The sequence below is a fragment of the Neomonachus schauinslandi genome, chromosome 7, assembly GCF_002201575.2.
Source record: "Neomonachus schauinslandi chromosome 7, ASM220157v2, whole genome shotgun sequence".
Lineage (NCBI taxonomy): Eukaryota > Metazoa > Chordata > Mammalia > Carnivora > Phocidae > Neomonachus > Neomonachus schauinslandi.
Window position 1 is genome coordinate 110,781,445 of NC_058409.1, and position 15,148 is coordinate 110,796,592.

Sequence of the window (15,148 nt, forward strand, 5' to 3'; positions counted from 1 at the left end):
TGGGAGTTGGTTGCAGAATCGGAGAACGTACAACATGATGAGCAGGGACAGGAAGCCGAGTTGTCACCCCGTTGTCTTATTATGGAACACCTAAATGTCTCTTCATCTGCTCCAGTTCATGAGCTTCCTAGGCAATAGTCACACTCCCCCTGCCAAGAGGTGAAGAGACTCAACTTTGTTGAGCACCTAAGATAGGGCAGTGCCTCCTTGGCCCTTTACGTATCGTATTCAACCTTCAGAAAAAGTATTGGCTGGATTGAATCTTGGCTTCCCAACTTGTCAGTTTGTTTGGGCAAGTTAATTAGCTTCTCTGAACTTCCGTTTCTTCAGGAGTAAAATAGAGGCGTTAATGTTACCAAACTTACAAGGTTGTATAATTTAAATTTAAACTATGTATATGCTAGCAATTAGAATACCCCCAGGCAGATAATTGGTAGTTTTTATTATTATTATGTTCATGGTTATTTTATGTGATAACCCCCATTTTGTGGATAAATAAAACAAGGTCCTAAGACACTGAGCTCCTGAGCCGTCATACAAATAATAATGAGCCGAGCCAGGACACAAACCTAGATCTGCCTGTCTTGAGGATCGTTACTCTGTTTTCCTGCCTGTGTAGAAGGTAAGAGACAGAAGCAAGGCCATCAAATTTGAAGAGACACTCCCTCCGAAATCAGAAGACATTTTATAACGTGTGGGTAACCTGTAGCCTGGATGGATAGTCGTTTAAATTGGTCTGGAGCCTTGGATGAAAGGTCAGACATTATCTGTGTTTTTAAAAAAAACTTGGTTGAGACCAGATAATTTAATTTCAATTGAGTCCTTCTCAGGATTGAATGACATTAGGGGCTTACGTCATTTCATTCCAGCCTCAGTCCCCTAAATTAGCACGGTAATCATGCATATATAGTCTTCTGGTCAACAGGGTCTAAATGGGGGCTCATATGCCATTGCTTAATGATGAAGTTCTTGGCCAGAATACAGGCTGACCCCCTCATCACCCCACATTCTTCCCTCCAAAGCCTATGACAATGTCTCTTTATCATCCTCAGAACTTGCCACGGAAGAGCCTGTGATTCATCCATTACTAAGGCTTTGTAAAAGGGAAGTTGAGCTAGGGCTTTCTAATTTCAAGTGAAAAGCCCCTGACTGGTTGAGCCGAGGCACCATTTCTGGTGGGACTTCTTGTCCCAGCCAGCCAGAGAGTGGGCAGTTGGTCAAGGGGATGTGAGTCAATGGAAGGAACCAGGAAAGAGTAGTCTTACTGGGGTCACCCTTATTACTGCATCTCCTCTCCTCAACACAGAGCCTTCCGGAAACATTGAGCTTATAAAAGTAAAAGGCCAAAGTCATTCCAGAATTCTGTCTCATCTAATAGTAGCCCTTTCAGTGGAGAGCAGTCTCTATTTATTTTCTAATTTCCTGGCATTTATTTGCTATTCAAACCTTCCTATTGTGGCTGATGATTTCACTTGCGGTAGGCTGTGTGATGGAAAAAAAAAAAAACATGGATTCTGATTCCCCCTGGAATTCTGCCACCAGTTGAGTGGCTTCTGGCAAGCCACTTCCCTCTCTGAGCCTCAGATTTCTCCCAAAACAGGTGCCCTAGCTGATTGTACAGATACCAAATATTTTTTATTCACTTGAGAAGGGTTTTTATGCTTCCAGAAGAGAGAGAAATAATTTAATGTTGTTCACTGGCCTTGGATGGCTTCCATGTTAATAGGTGGGAAACATACAGTCCCTAAAACTAGAAAGCCAGGCAAAAAGTGCTAAGTCCGGTGAGGTTAAGAAACCATATGCTAAAATGTATAGGATTGGGCAACAAATGCCAAGTATCACCATCATGATCATCATCACCATCATCATCATCATTATTCCAGTACTCTCAGTGGAAGTCATTCCTGATTTCTTTACCCTCTATGCCTCCTACATTCAGTTTCCAAATTCTCTTCCTTTGAGAAGTCTTTTATCTTGTCTTCCCTTTCTCTGCCACCTGTCATTCCCCGTTCCCTCATACCAGATAACTACACTGTTTTCTAATTCTTTTCCCTTTACATCTGTCTAGGCTAATGTGTTTTTTAAATTACACACATACATACAATAACTAAAAAAAACAAAAAATAAAGTAACATCCCCTCCCAATTTTCCATATGCTGAAAATTTTCCATATTCAACAACGCTCCTGAGAAACTTAAAGTGGTTCCCAGTTGCTCATCAGTATGTCGTCCATGCCCACAACACAGTCCCACCTCAGAACAGAACGAGTACCAGTGGGCCAAGTCCCACTTCCTTCTCCAATGGTCAGGTCCTTACGTGGCCGTTCCCTGCTCTGCTGCAGCCCACTGTGTTTTTCTCCCACCGCACCCTAGTTAAAGCCAAAAGTTCATGGGTGACCCTGTCTGTGAAGCCTAATCCAGGCCACCCTGGTCTTGGTCCATAGAACCTAATTCCCTGGAGCTAAACCCACAGTCCCTGAGGAAGGATGCTCTCAGATCTGCATACAAAACAGAAATTTCCAAACCAGGGATCTCAGCATAAAACCACCACCACCAACAAACAATAGCAAGTAAAAACACCCTCTAATTGACAAAGACCGACCAGTGCATATAGACGGTGTACTTAAGATAGTATCTCAAGAGATATAAAAGGAAACAACCTTATTAATCATCCTAGGAATGTAAGGAGTAATTGCTATCAATTTCATTATTACCCTGAACTTCATTCAGATAGACTTTTATAAAACACCTGCTGTTTAATAAAATTCTGCTAGGCGCTAATAATGGGGAGAAAAACCTCAGGGCTTGCTATAGTGGTCTCTGGGAGCCCTATCTTGGGGCGGAATAAAAAGTAGAGGAGACTCTCTTGCTGCGTGGTGGGTCTGCTTTACCCTGAGTGACCCTCACTGCAGCCACCCTGGACTGGTGATTAACCCTCTGGCTGGATGTGCAGACCCACACACCAGTGCCAGTGGAGAACTGGTGAGCTGCTTTGGGGAGGACCCTACATGGGCATCTTGAGAGCTTAACGAAGCATCATATTGACAAGGTCATCTGCAAAACCCAATACTGCTCACTATGCATCAGGAAGTTTCATCTTTCCCTTCTCCTCATCACGTGTAAACTACACTGCAAAAAGGTATTATAGTTCTAATATTTAGGGCACGATAAAACTCTTTGAGAGCCAGATAAAATCTCTGGCCTTTCCCCTAAAGATCTGGACGTATGCACAGATTGTCAGATACATTTCCAAGAAGCTCATTTATTCTCTGAAGTAGAAACCCAGGGTCAGGATGAAAATCCCTGCTTAATGCGAGGCTGTGTTGGTGGATATGACAATATTGACTTGATGACATCACAGAGTCTTTTTCCTGTCTTGCCTCCAGTTGGTGAGATATTTATTTCAAAGCTGTAAATACAGCCTCCAGTACCACTGTTGTGTGTCGAGTGATTTGTCGTAAAGATCATATTTCTTCTCGTAACATCTTTCTTTCCCCCAAATAGCTCTGTGGCAATTCTCTCATAAACTGCTACAGACTCCCCCTGAGCTAGATAAAGGAGTGTGTCATTGCCTTCATTTACGGACTCCAAGGCAAGGTCCAGAAGAATCTGAGCAAATGGCTGAGACCTTGGGGAGTCACTGAATCCATTCCGAAGTCAGAATTCTTTCACTCAGTGGAGATTTGTGTGTTGGGCACTGTACTTGGCTCTGGGTCTGCCAAATCTCAGACTGCTAGCTTGTTCCCAAGTCTGTTCCAAGAGGAAAAAGACTGTTCTCTTTGGAAAGTCACTGGGATGAGTACAGCATCCCTCACCCAGTGAGAATACCTTACATTTTAATAGCACCCATGAAAGCTGTTGACAGTTTCCGGAAGCAGACAAACTGGATTCAAATCTGAACTTCAGGAACTTAAACACTTGAGCTTTAGGGTTTTTTATTAGGAAAAGTAAAATTATTTCTAAAGCAAGCATCAGCAAACTACTGTGGGCCACATCTAGCCATTGGCCTATTTCTTATCACCCTTGAGCTAAGGGTGCTTTTTACATTTGCAAAGGGTATAAAAACAAGCAAAAATCAACAACAACATAAAACTAAACTGAAAAAGAACAAAAAAAAAAAAAAGAAGAAGAAGAAGAAGGGTATGCAACAGAGATTATATGAGGATGATAGGACCTCCCTGCCTGAGGAAGTCAGCCCTATGATACTAAGATGACCTAAAATACTTACGTCTAGCCCTAGTATAGGAAAAGTTTATGACTCCTCTTCTAGAATCGGGATGCCTGTGTTTGATTCCTTGTGGCCTCTTATAGCAGCACGATCTTGAGCAGATTCGCCAACCTCTGTCTCTAACTTTCCTCACATGTCGGGAAGGAGTGATAATAGCACTTATTGCTCATGATGCAGGGATTACATACCAAGCTGAGACTGGACGCTGGTCTAGGGTAAACACTGAAGAAGTCTTAGCCATTGCTATTAAAATCAATATGACTGTCATCACCAACGATGTCAACACCAAAGGTGTTTGCGAGTATCAAATGAGACAGCCTCTCTTGAACACCTAGCACGGTGCCCTTCTCATGGAAGGCACTCAGTAAATGTCAGCTACCCTTGTTACTCTCATCCCCATCACTGTTGTGGTTTTCAAAGCTCTTTTGCATACATCATCTTACCAGAAGCTCCCATCAACGCAGCAGTTGGTGTTAGGATCCCCTGCTAATAAATAAGAAACTGGAGCTCAGGGAAGTGAAGGGATGCTGAGCCCGGAAGAGGGAGAATAAGGACGAGTGTAGATTTTGCATTCTGGACCAGCCTGTCCTCTCTCCACACCATGCTGCCTCTCTCATGAAACATCTGAGGATCTGTTGTTTGTTAGTTTTCTCCAAATGATATACTTTGAGTCCAGGGAGCCTGACAAGACAGGCAGACATTACTGTGTTCTTCCCTGGCAAGGCTCTGCAGACAGGAAGCTGGGATAATTGGATTCCAGCCATTTGATCTTAGGATTGCATATGTAACCAGCCAACTGCTGATGACCAAGCCTAATGGAAAAAGCCCTGAGCAAACAAACACAGCCCCCCTTTAGGACCTCATTGTTTATGCTGCAGAGAGTGAAATTCATCAACAGCAGCCTGCACCCTCCCAATAGTTCCATCCAGGACAGAGCCAGCTTCAGAATGTGCCAGACTTCAGTCTGCCACTAGGGACCAGCCGAGGTACCTGCCGTGGGGAAGCATGAGAGGAGGGTCCAGGACATTTTTGACAACAGAGCTGGTGTGGTCAGATGAGTACTGTATTTTATTTGGTTTGGGCAAAAGCCAAAACACATTTGAGCAAAAGTATGCCCTTGGAGTGATGTGTAAAGCAGGTTGTTAAGATCGTAGTGGTCTATAGCCTGAGAGTGAATTCATGACTATACAATTAGGGAGCATTTCAAAGTTCGCTCATGGAAAGAGTCCCTGTCATTTCCGACCAACATCAACTGTAATTCAGCGTTGACTCAGGTTCTCTTTAAGGCCGTAGATGCAAATAGACTCTGTTGTTGGACGGTGTGGACAGTCGTGCTTCCTGATACTGTCGTGGCACAAGTCGTGCAAATGACCCTTAAGGAGCTTCCTCATTGCCCCTGGTGCAGAGGGCAGAAGAACTGGAGGTGCGCTTTGTAGAGGGACGTTGGCCCGTGAGGGAGAGCTAATGACCTGCCTCTGCTTGCGGCAGCCCCTGTGCTCTAGAAACAGCCGTGCGACTTGTTCCCCACCGGTTGTCCTGGAGACTTACATAGAACGTCAGACGGAGGAGGAGGAGGACGAGATGACCTCCCTGCCCAGGGAAGGCAGCCCTGTGGGTCGCTGTGTTGAGCCAGATGGAGTCTTCTCGTAAGAGCCTGTGGCAATGATGTCGGGATATTAACTCAGTATTTGTGAATAAGACCCTTTTAAGTAAGCGTTCCTCTAAGAGTAACAGGAGTGCAGCTCCGAGCCATGATTCCCGGATCCCAGCTCCCGGCCAGGCCGCTTCTCCCTGTCTGCCACCAAGCCTTGTCTGCTCCGCTTTGAGCTTCTTAACACCTGCTGCCCGGCCACTGGCTGACCACCAACCAGTGCCCGGCCGGCCACGTCACCCTCCGAATGGCCGCCAAGGCAGCTCGCCTCGTGTGGCTTCCTGTGTCTGTCGCAAGCTCGGGGCTGAGGCCCTGCCTGGACTGAACATGCGTGAACTTAAGGAAGGTAAGCCTGACCAGTGAGCGGGGTCTAGTGTGATCGTTTAAAGCCTTCGGCTCAGGTCATGATCCCGGGGTCCTGGGATCGAGCCCCGCATTGGGCTCCCTGCTCCGCGGGAAGCCTGCTTCTCCCTCTCCCACTCCCCCAGCTTGTGTTCCCTCTCTCGCTGTGTCTCTGTCAAATAAATAAATAAAATCTTTAAAAAAAATAAAAAAAAATAAAGTCTCCCCTGCTGTCTGGGCAGAGGAAGGCAATGAGTGACGTATTTTTCACTCAGATCTTCACACCACCTCATGGATGTGTGGTGAGTACAAAATAATAATGGATGTGAAAGGGCTTTTGTAAGATCGTGATCTGCAGTACAAACGTAAGGAACAATCTCTGTAAATAAAAGCAGACTCGATCGGACGTGGTTTTATGCGATCAGTCCAGCCAGTGAGAATGCAAACAGCGAGAGGTCCCCGGAAGACTGTATTGTTAATCCAGCAAGGGTGACATGGACAGGGGACAGTCCATAAGGTCTTTAAGTACAAATGTTAAAATTTCTGAAAATCTAAATTTTTATTTCCTGTTAATATTTTAAATTTCATCTTAACATTACTTCAGGGTGTAAAATTAATCATATCTCCCATTTCTAAGGATCGGGCAGTGCAAAAACGTGTTTGTTAAGAATTACATTCTATTCTAAGATTTTCACAAGAAAAATTTTTTGGTTTTTTTTGTTTGTTTGTTTGTTGGCCACAATCTGCTATGTTCAGACATGTCTATAAACTTCCCCCCATGTTGCACTCTCAAAAGTTCACTCATTGGACTCATTAAGGGTTATAGCGAAGAAAAGCAGTATGTGGCTTGCATTTAAAAAGTAAATATGTGAGAGTGGGACGCCTGGGTGGCTCAGTCGTTAAGCGTCTGCCTTCGGCTCAAGTCATGATCCCAGGGTCCTGGGATCGAGTCCCACATCGGGCTCCTTGCTCAGTGAGGAGTCTGCTTCTCCCTCTCCCTCTGCTGCTCCCCCTGCTTGTGCTCTCTCTCTCTGACAAATAAATAAATAAAAATCTTTAAAATAAAAAAAAATAAAAAGTAAATATGTAAGAGTAGTTAAAATTTTAATTAAATAATTGAGGATATATATATATATATATATATATACACACACACACACACATGCATATACACCCCCCCCAAGTATTAGTTATTTGTAATAGTTTATAGTTCTGTGATCCTGTGAGAAATCCCAGCCCTACACCAATACTTGGAAGCACAGAATTGGGGGTGGAAGACCCAGAGTGAAGGAGTGGTTTCGGGTCCTCTTGCATAAAACACACCATGGCTTCCAGTATTTGAAAGGCTGGGTTCTGATAGTCTGACTTCCAGGGAAGTATGTCAGGCAAACAGATACCCAGACATTTAAGTCTTCAAATGATTATTTATGGCCTAATGAAAGTTTCCAAGTTTCTCAAATTTTCATTCCAGCATGTGTATTATTGAAACTGAAGAATTTCACAGAATATTCAGAATATTCTGACGGTAACCCTTAGAGAGCTTTGTTAGTGAAGGATTCGGAGGCGTGTCATGGCGCTAGTGAAGGGCTAGAGAGAACCAGTTGAAGGAAGAAAAAGTTGGGGGTCCAAGTTGCCATTTAATCATGTCATTAACTTAAAGTTTGCTTCGAGTAGTGCCAGCTCATATTTACTGAGCCCCATGCACGTGATGAGCATGCTTTGTTTCAGTTAACACTCGCTGTGCTTTGCTCAGTGATTTCTGTGTTACAGATGAGGAACTTGAGGCATAGGGAGGTCTAAGGTTGAGGGGCTACTGAGTAGTGGAGCTGAGATTAGAATTCTGGACGTTTGACTCTCAATCAGCATTGCCTAGCTAATAATGATCAGTAAGATGAGTAAGTGGCCCCGAGAGGCTTGTAATTTATCTAGAAACATACCAGGTCAATGCACATACAGGTTGCTCTTAATAAACTACATCAAGGACTGTCACAAGGCAGCTTATATTGTCAAATAAATTATAGAAGCAGGAAGCGCTGTGTTTGTTTACAAGAAAGAAAGGGATTATCATATTGGGATGGTCAGAGATAGCTGAATGGAGGAAGTGGCCATATATGCCCAACGATATTTTCAAAGATTCTTCGACGGAGACATATCATAGGAGATGAGCTAAAGAAGAGAGAGGAGAGCTGAAGAGGGTATGTTCTGTGCTTTTTAACCTTATGGTGAATTATTTTAATCAGATTGCTCTTAAAAATCCCAACTGCAGGATTCTGGCTTTCTGCTTGGCCTCTTGTTTCATCTGAAGTGGAATTTGATGTTTGCTAAGGGAAGACATGGGCAGAGTTAAGAGAGCCTTTTAGAGCCTAGAGCCCTGAAGGGGATAGATATTCGGGTGGGGTTTCTAGTACAGGGGTTTGGGGGTGTCTCTGGCAAACAGGAGGGAGGCACGGACGGCTCTTCCTTCTTGGAATGGGACCCAGAGCTCAATAAAAAAAGAGCCTCATTGCTTTCCTGGCCCAGAATCTGCCTGGGGGGTGGGGACACAGGCAGTCCAGGATTTTAGAAGCGAGGCTTAGAGACTCCTGATTCTCACAGTTTAAAGGTGTGTGCTTCTGAGTCAGAGAGCCTGGGGGTCGAGTCATGTTTTCCCTCCGGCTCACCAGATTATCTTGGTCAGATTGCTTCTAAGCCTTAGCTCCTCATCAGAAAATGGGAGCAGTACTCCCTGCCTCATAAGTGGTGGTGACTATTACGTGGGATCATTCCTCATTCACATAACAATGCGGGATAGGACCTGGCACCCATAAGTACTTGGGAAATGGCAGCTAGTGATGAGGAAGAGGAAGAGGAAGGAGGAGGGTGGCTTTCTGTGCATCCCTTAGCCACATCACCGTGCAAGGTAACTCAGAACACGTGGCTTTCAGCTGTCTTCACTGCTGGGTACCTGTGGACAGGAGACTGAGCTCTCTATGCCTGGGTCCTTCCTTGGTAAATCCAGGTGGCCACCTGCACAGTGACCCTCCCAGGCTGCTGTGAGACCCGCGTGAGATGCCAGCTAGAGAAGTGCTTTCTAGACAAACAGTGTGACGTAACCATGTTGGGCAATAAGTATGTTCCCCACTTTATCCTCCCCTACAGGCACTTTGAGGCTACTGGAATACTCCTTTAGGCTAAGATCACCTGTCCACTCACTTCTGTGTTTTCTTTCTTTTTTCTCTCTCAACTTCTGCTTGGCTCTCCCTCCTCTGTGGCTGTTTTCCGTTTCAACTAAAAGTGGCTGTCCCTCTGTCTCCAGCTTCCTCCTGCTCTTCTGCAATAGACCAGTTCCTGTCTGACTCTGAATGTGCTCTGTAAGTCTGTCACTGTCTGTGTTATGAGTCTGTCTGTGTCTGTCTCGTCACTTCTTCCTACACAACGTCCTTGGTCTCTGCCTGTTCTTCTGTCTTCACTGGGCCAGCTTGTCCGATGGACACATCACCTGCCATGGAAACATCACAGTTGTTGGCAGATGCCCGCCACGCCCAGAGCTCCTTCTGGACCCTGATTGCTATTGATCTGAAGGCCAGGGATACATATGGTTTGGGAGGTTTATTTCATTTTATATTCTTTAATTTTTAGATTTTGTTTGAGGCTTCTTCCCTGTCCTGGGAGCATAGGTTTCCCAAGGCCTCTGGGAGATGAGCACCTGCCAGAGCTCGATTCAACCCATGAAATCGTGGTCCTAGAGCTTCTGTCATCTGGGTCGTCCCAGGTCCCCATTCATGCTGTCTCTCCTTGGCTATAAGTGGTGAACTCCTTCATCTTTCTTTCTTTTTTTTTTTTTTTTTAATATTTATCTATTTATTTGAGAGAGAGAGAGCACAAGGGCGAGCGGGGTGAGGGGCAGAGGGAAAGGGAGGGAGAATCTCAAGACTCCGCACTGAGCGTGAGCCCAACACGGGGCTCAATCCCACAACCCCGAGATCACGACCTGCACTGAAATCGAGAGTCGGCCACCTAACAGACTGTGCCACACGCAGGCACCCCACCCTTCATCTTTCTTAAACAAGTGATCGTGACTAAGTCAGGATGAGGGGAGTTTTTTGTAGTAGTTTATTAATGTTTTATTTGGAAACACATTTATATCTGTAGAATAACAGTCCAGAGATACTACAGAACATTCCCTTATACCTTTCACACAGCTTCCCCCTAATGCTAACAATTTACCCAACCATGGATCGTTTATCAAAGCTGGAAAGATTAGCATTTTCCCAATACTAGCAGCGGAACTACAGACTTTATTTGGATTCCCCAGTATCAAAACATATCTTGAGCCACTTTATTCAAAGCTGTGATTTTGACTTTCCTTTGTTAAGCCACCCTGGTATAGTCATGGCCTAAAGAGACGATTGAAACATTTTCATCTGCACCAATGGCCCCTGTTGGTTTCACTGGGTCGATTTCTGTCGACTTTCTTATGTTTCTTTGCTCTTTGCACACATTCACTGTCCTTTTGTCCTGCAGACAGTCTGTGCCCCGCTGGTGAGCTCTGCTCTGCCATGGGTGGAAGAAGTACCAAGCTCTCCAGAGTTATACACAAACCAGGTGTAAATATTCTCTGAGTGAAAAACCAAGGAAGGCTAAGAGAAGCCAACGTATTAGTGACAACTACTCTGATGATTCAGAGGCCTTAAAAAAGAACAAACAAAAACCTCTCAATCAGGTCTCTGGATAGTTAACGACACTCGACACTCGATGCTTGATCTCTAGACAAATGATGTGTTGTTAGTAAAAGATTCACAGAAGCTCCCACTAATTCACACCCCTCTGGTAGTTCATTTATTTTCTCTTGATGCCTCGGGTTTTTCTGAATTAGTCACTTAAAGGCAAAAGGTCGCATCTCTCCAGTGCATCCTGTTGTTTCCTTCTCCCTCCCTACGCATTCTTTCTTTGGCTCCTTGAGATCTCCACTATTAGTCTGCTTGGGTGGCCATAACAAACTATCATATATTGGGTGGCTTAAACAACATTCATTCCTCACAGTTTTGGGGGCTGGGAAGTTCTAGATCAAGGAGCCAGCAGATTTGTTTCCCAGTGAGAATCCTCTTCCTGTTTTGCAGGCAGATACCTTCTTTTTTTTTTTTTTTTTTTTAAAGATTTTATTTATTTATTTGAGACAGAGAGAATGAGAGACAGAGAGCATGAGAGGGAGGAGGGTCAGAGGGAGAAGCAGACTCCCTGCCGAGCAGGGAGCCCCATGCGGGACTCGATCCCGGGACTCCAGGATCATGACCTGAGCCGAAGGCAGTCGCTTAACCAACTGAGCCACCCAGGTGCCCGGCAGATACCTTCTTACTGAGTCCTCACATGGCAGAGAGAACCAAAGAGAGAGAAAGAGAGAAAGGGCTCTGGTCTCTCTTCCTCTTCTTATAAGGGCACTAATCCCATCATGGAGGCCCCACTCTCAAAACTTTATCTAAACCTAATTATCTCCCAAAGGCTCCACCTCCAAATACCATCCCATCAGGGGTTACGGACATATTTAGGGTGGGACGCATTTAGTCCATAATACCCTCAGTCCTCTACCAGCTGGAAAATATCCCTTTCTTCATCTTCAGACTCCCACCTTCTCTGCCAGGGTGTTTCCATCGGAACGACCCCAGCCCATGATGTGATTTTCGTGCTAAGGTGGCTTTCTCAGTCTCCTATCCATGGAGAGATTGAGAACCCGAACTACCCACAAGCAGGGCCATTTCCAAATGTGGAAAGGACCACACCCTCCCCCCCCCAGGAGCTATGGAATGGAACATAAAAGAATGGAAAGCACATCACAGATGCAGAGATTGAGCAGTGCAACACACAGAGCCGAGTGAGGACCAGGGACAGAAGAGTTCAACGTCTTTTGTGATCAATACAAATGCCAGGCAATGTCGGGGAGGATTGTCTCATTCTGTAATCCATTCATTTCATTCCATTTCTATAGATTCCATGATATTCTGCACTCTGTGTGAGGTGTTGTGAGCTCTGTAGCAAGGATTAAGAAGGAATAAGGTTGGAAAGTGCTAATAGCAAAAAGGGCTTCAGATTCTAACACGTGTGGATTTGAATCATGGCTTTGCCCATTGCTGGCCGAATGACCTCTGGCAAATCTCAGTTTCCTCATCTGTGAAATGGAGATATATAAAATAACAGCGCTGACATCATAGAGTCAGTGTAAGCACTAAATGCAATAAGATTTTCAAAGCACTTAGCATAGGGTCTGGTACAGAGGGCTAAAAGATTGTTACCTCTTATAAGATATGGACCTTGCCTCTCAGGAGTGTTAGGAGGCCAGAGATATGTCCAGACACCTGACATTAACAGATAATTTGTATTTCTACAGACAATAAATGCTGAAGGATAGTTTCGAAGGCTTCTGGAAGGCCTCCTGGTGGACATTGAACTGAGTCTGTAAGGATGGGTAGGATTGGAATGTGGCAGAATTTGGGAAGTGACTGTAGACATGGAAGACAAGGAGCACGGACATTACATCATTTAGAACACTTTGGCCTACAAGGACATTCTAGAATGCCTAACTAAAATTAACTTAAAGAGGTCATTTATACAAGATATAAAGTCCAGAGTTGGGTAGTTTCAGGTTAGGTTAATCCATTGAGTCAACAGCAGCATGGAGGACACAGATGCTCTTTATCTTTCCACTCTGCCATTCTCAACCTGTTCGTTTTCATCCTGGGATGATGTTCTCATGGTCACAAAATAGCTGCAACAGCTCCAAACACTGCATCCTCCTCACAAAACCATAGCCATAACCAAATGCTAGAAGATAAGGCAGACTCTTCTTGCACTTGAGTTTTATTCAGGAGGAAAACATTTTTCAGCAGACTCCCCTAGCAGACCATTAGGTCTTATCTACCAGGAGAAGATCACAGGCCAAGCCCTTAGCTGCAATGCATCAAGCATTTTTGCCTCCACTAAGAGACATGCTCTGTCAGAAAGAAAGAAGAGAGTATGGGCATATGCTTTAAAGGACATAATTCATAGTGTCTACCACAGGCTGTAAATCCGTTCATGCTTCCTGAAGAAAAACAAAGAGAGATTGGAGAGATAAGGAGACAGCTCGTGGATCTCCAGAGCAGGAAGTTTCTTGGCTTTCACTGGGGCTAAAATAAGGAATGGGGTGCTTTCAGGGATTAGTAGTCCTCTTTCCATCTCTCTGAGACCATAATCTCTGGCCTGCTTTGCACTACACATCAACTTCATTCTTTTCTCTTTCTGGACCACCTTTCTCTCTTCTATGAACACACGGGTCAAACCTGGCTCCCTCAGACAGCCCCACCCATTCTCCGTTCAAGCAGTAAGAGCCTGATAGTGTCTTGACATCACATCTTTTCTGGAGATGGGAGAAGAGTGCTCTAGCTTTGGCCTCCACTATGACCAGGGTGAGCCTGCTGCAGGGGTGGGGATCATTCCTCAGACTGGTGGGGAACAAGGGCTGATGCCACAGCTGCATCCTATGGTGAAGAAGCACATTTGGGAGATTGTGGGCCCCTGAAGGTATGGGGTGGGGGGTGTGAGGGGAACCCACTTAAAGGAAACACTCCCTGTTTTGGAATAGTTATAAATGCCTGTATAGAAATGGACACCTGGACCATAAATGTGGATTTTGATCCTGACTCCACTGATAACCAAGGGGAGGGCCTGAGGCCAAGGTCCCTTAGCCACCTGCAATACCTGTTTTCAAGTGGCAAAGATAAGCTAGTCCAGAGTGGAACAACCAAGGAGCTGAGGAGAGTAGAAACTCTGATCTGTGAGGAATGTTGAGGAACTGGAGGTGTCTCTACCAGAGAAGAGAGGCTCAGGGTGGTCAGGGCCCTCTCGTGAATGGCATCCACTTAGTTGCCCCTAAACTCAGGCTCACTGGGACATCCTTCTCAGTGGGTCCCTACATGCAATCCATGATGGCGTCCTTCCCATCACTCTCTGTAAGGTTCTCTTTCTCCTTCCACGGCTACTAGACTTTGCTCATGACCTCATCTTTCTTGGAGGAAGGAGCCTCCATGCTGGTCTCAGTGCCCTGGTCATCCCTCCCACTTTCCACGGTGTAGCCAGTATTCATCTCAGTCTCTGTCACCTAAGGATTCAGCCCAACCTCCTTAGCCCAGCTTTTAAGACCCCCAATAATGCCACCTCACCCTCCCTTAAGGCTCATCTCCCAGCACCCTCACCCACCATGTAGGATATATTCTTAGAACATCCGCCCTTCCTCAAACAAAGCATACCACTCTGTGCTCTGTCCTGCCTCCGCGCCTTTGCCTCGCTCATGCTGGGCCTCAAACTCCCCCATTGCCCCCATGGCTGATGCATCAGGGGATCCTTCAAGATATATCCTGACTCTGACTTCTTCTCAACACCCCCACTGGTCCCATCCAATATCTCTGAGCCACCTCTGGACACCTTGAGAATCATCTGTGGTGTGTAACGTAATGGCTGTCCTAAGAGGACCTAACCCCCAAATCCTGGGAATCTGTTACCTTACATGGCCAAAGGGACTTTGTAGATGTGATTGAGCTATGCATCTTGAGATGGGGAGATTATCCTGGATTGTCCGGGGCAGGTGGGTGGGTTGGGGGGGGCACGGTACTTGCAAGCACCCTTACGTAGAGAGGCGGGAGGGTCTTCAGTGGAGGAGGTGTGCTGATGCAAGCAGAGGGCAGGGCAATGTAGCCATAAACCAAGGCATGCAGGCAGCCTTCGCAAGAGGCAAGGAATGGGGTTCTTCTCTAGAGCCTCTAGAAAGAATGCAGCTCAACCCCATCCTTTGACTTTAGCCCAGTGAGACCCATATTGGACTTCTGATCACCAGAACTGTAAGGTAATTAATTTGTGCTCTTGTAAGTCAATGAATTTGTGGCTATTTGTACAGAAGCAATAGGAAGCTGATATACCTCC

General features: G+C 45.4%; 1 protein-coding gene across 1 annotated transcript in view; it reads left to right on the forward strand.

Annotated features, from left to right (window-relative positions):
- HTR4 (5-hydroxytryptamine receptor 4) overlaps nucleotides 1–15,148 on the forward strand; it is an 89,557-nt gene that overhangs the window by 69,318 nt on the left and 5,091 nt on the right. The gene's annotated exons all lie outside the window — the stretch shown is intronic.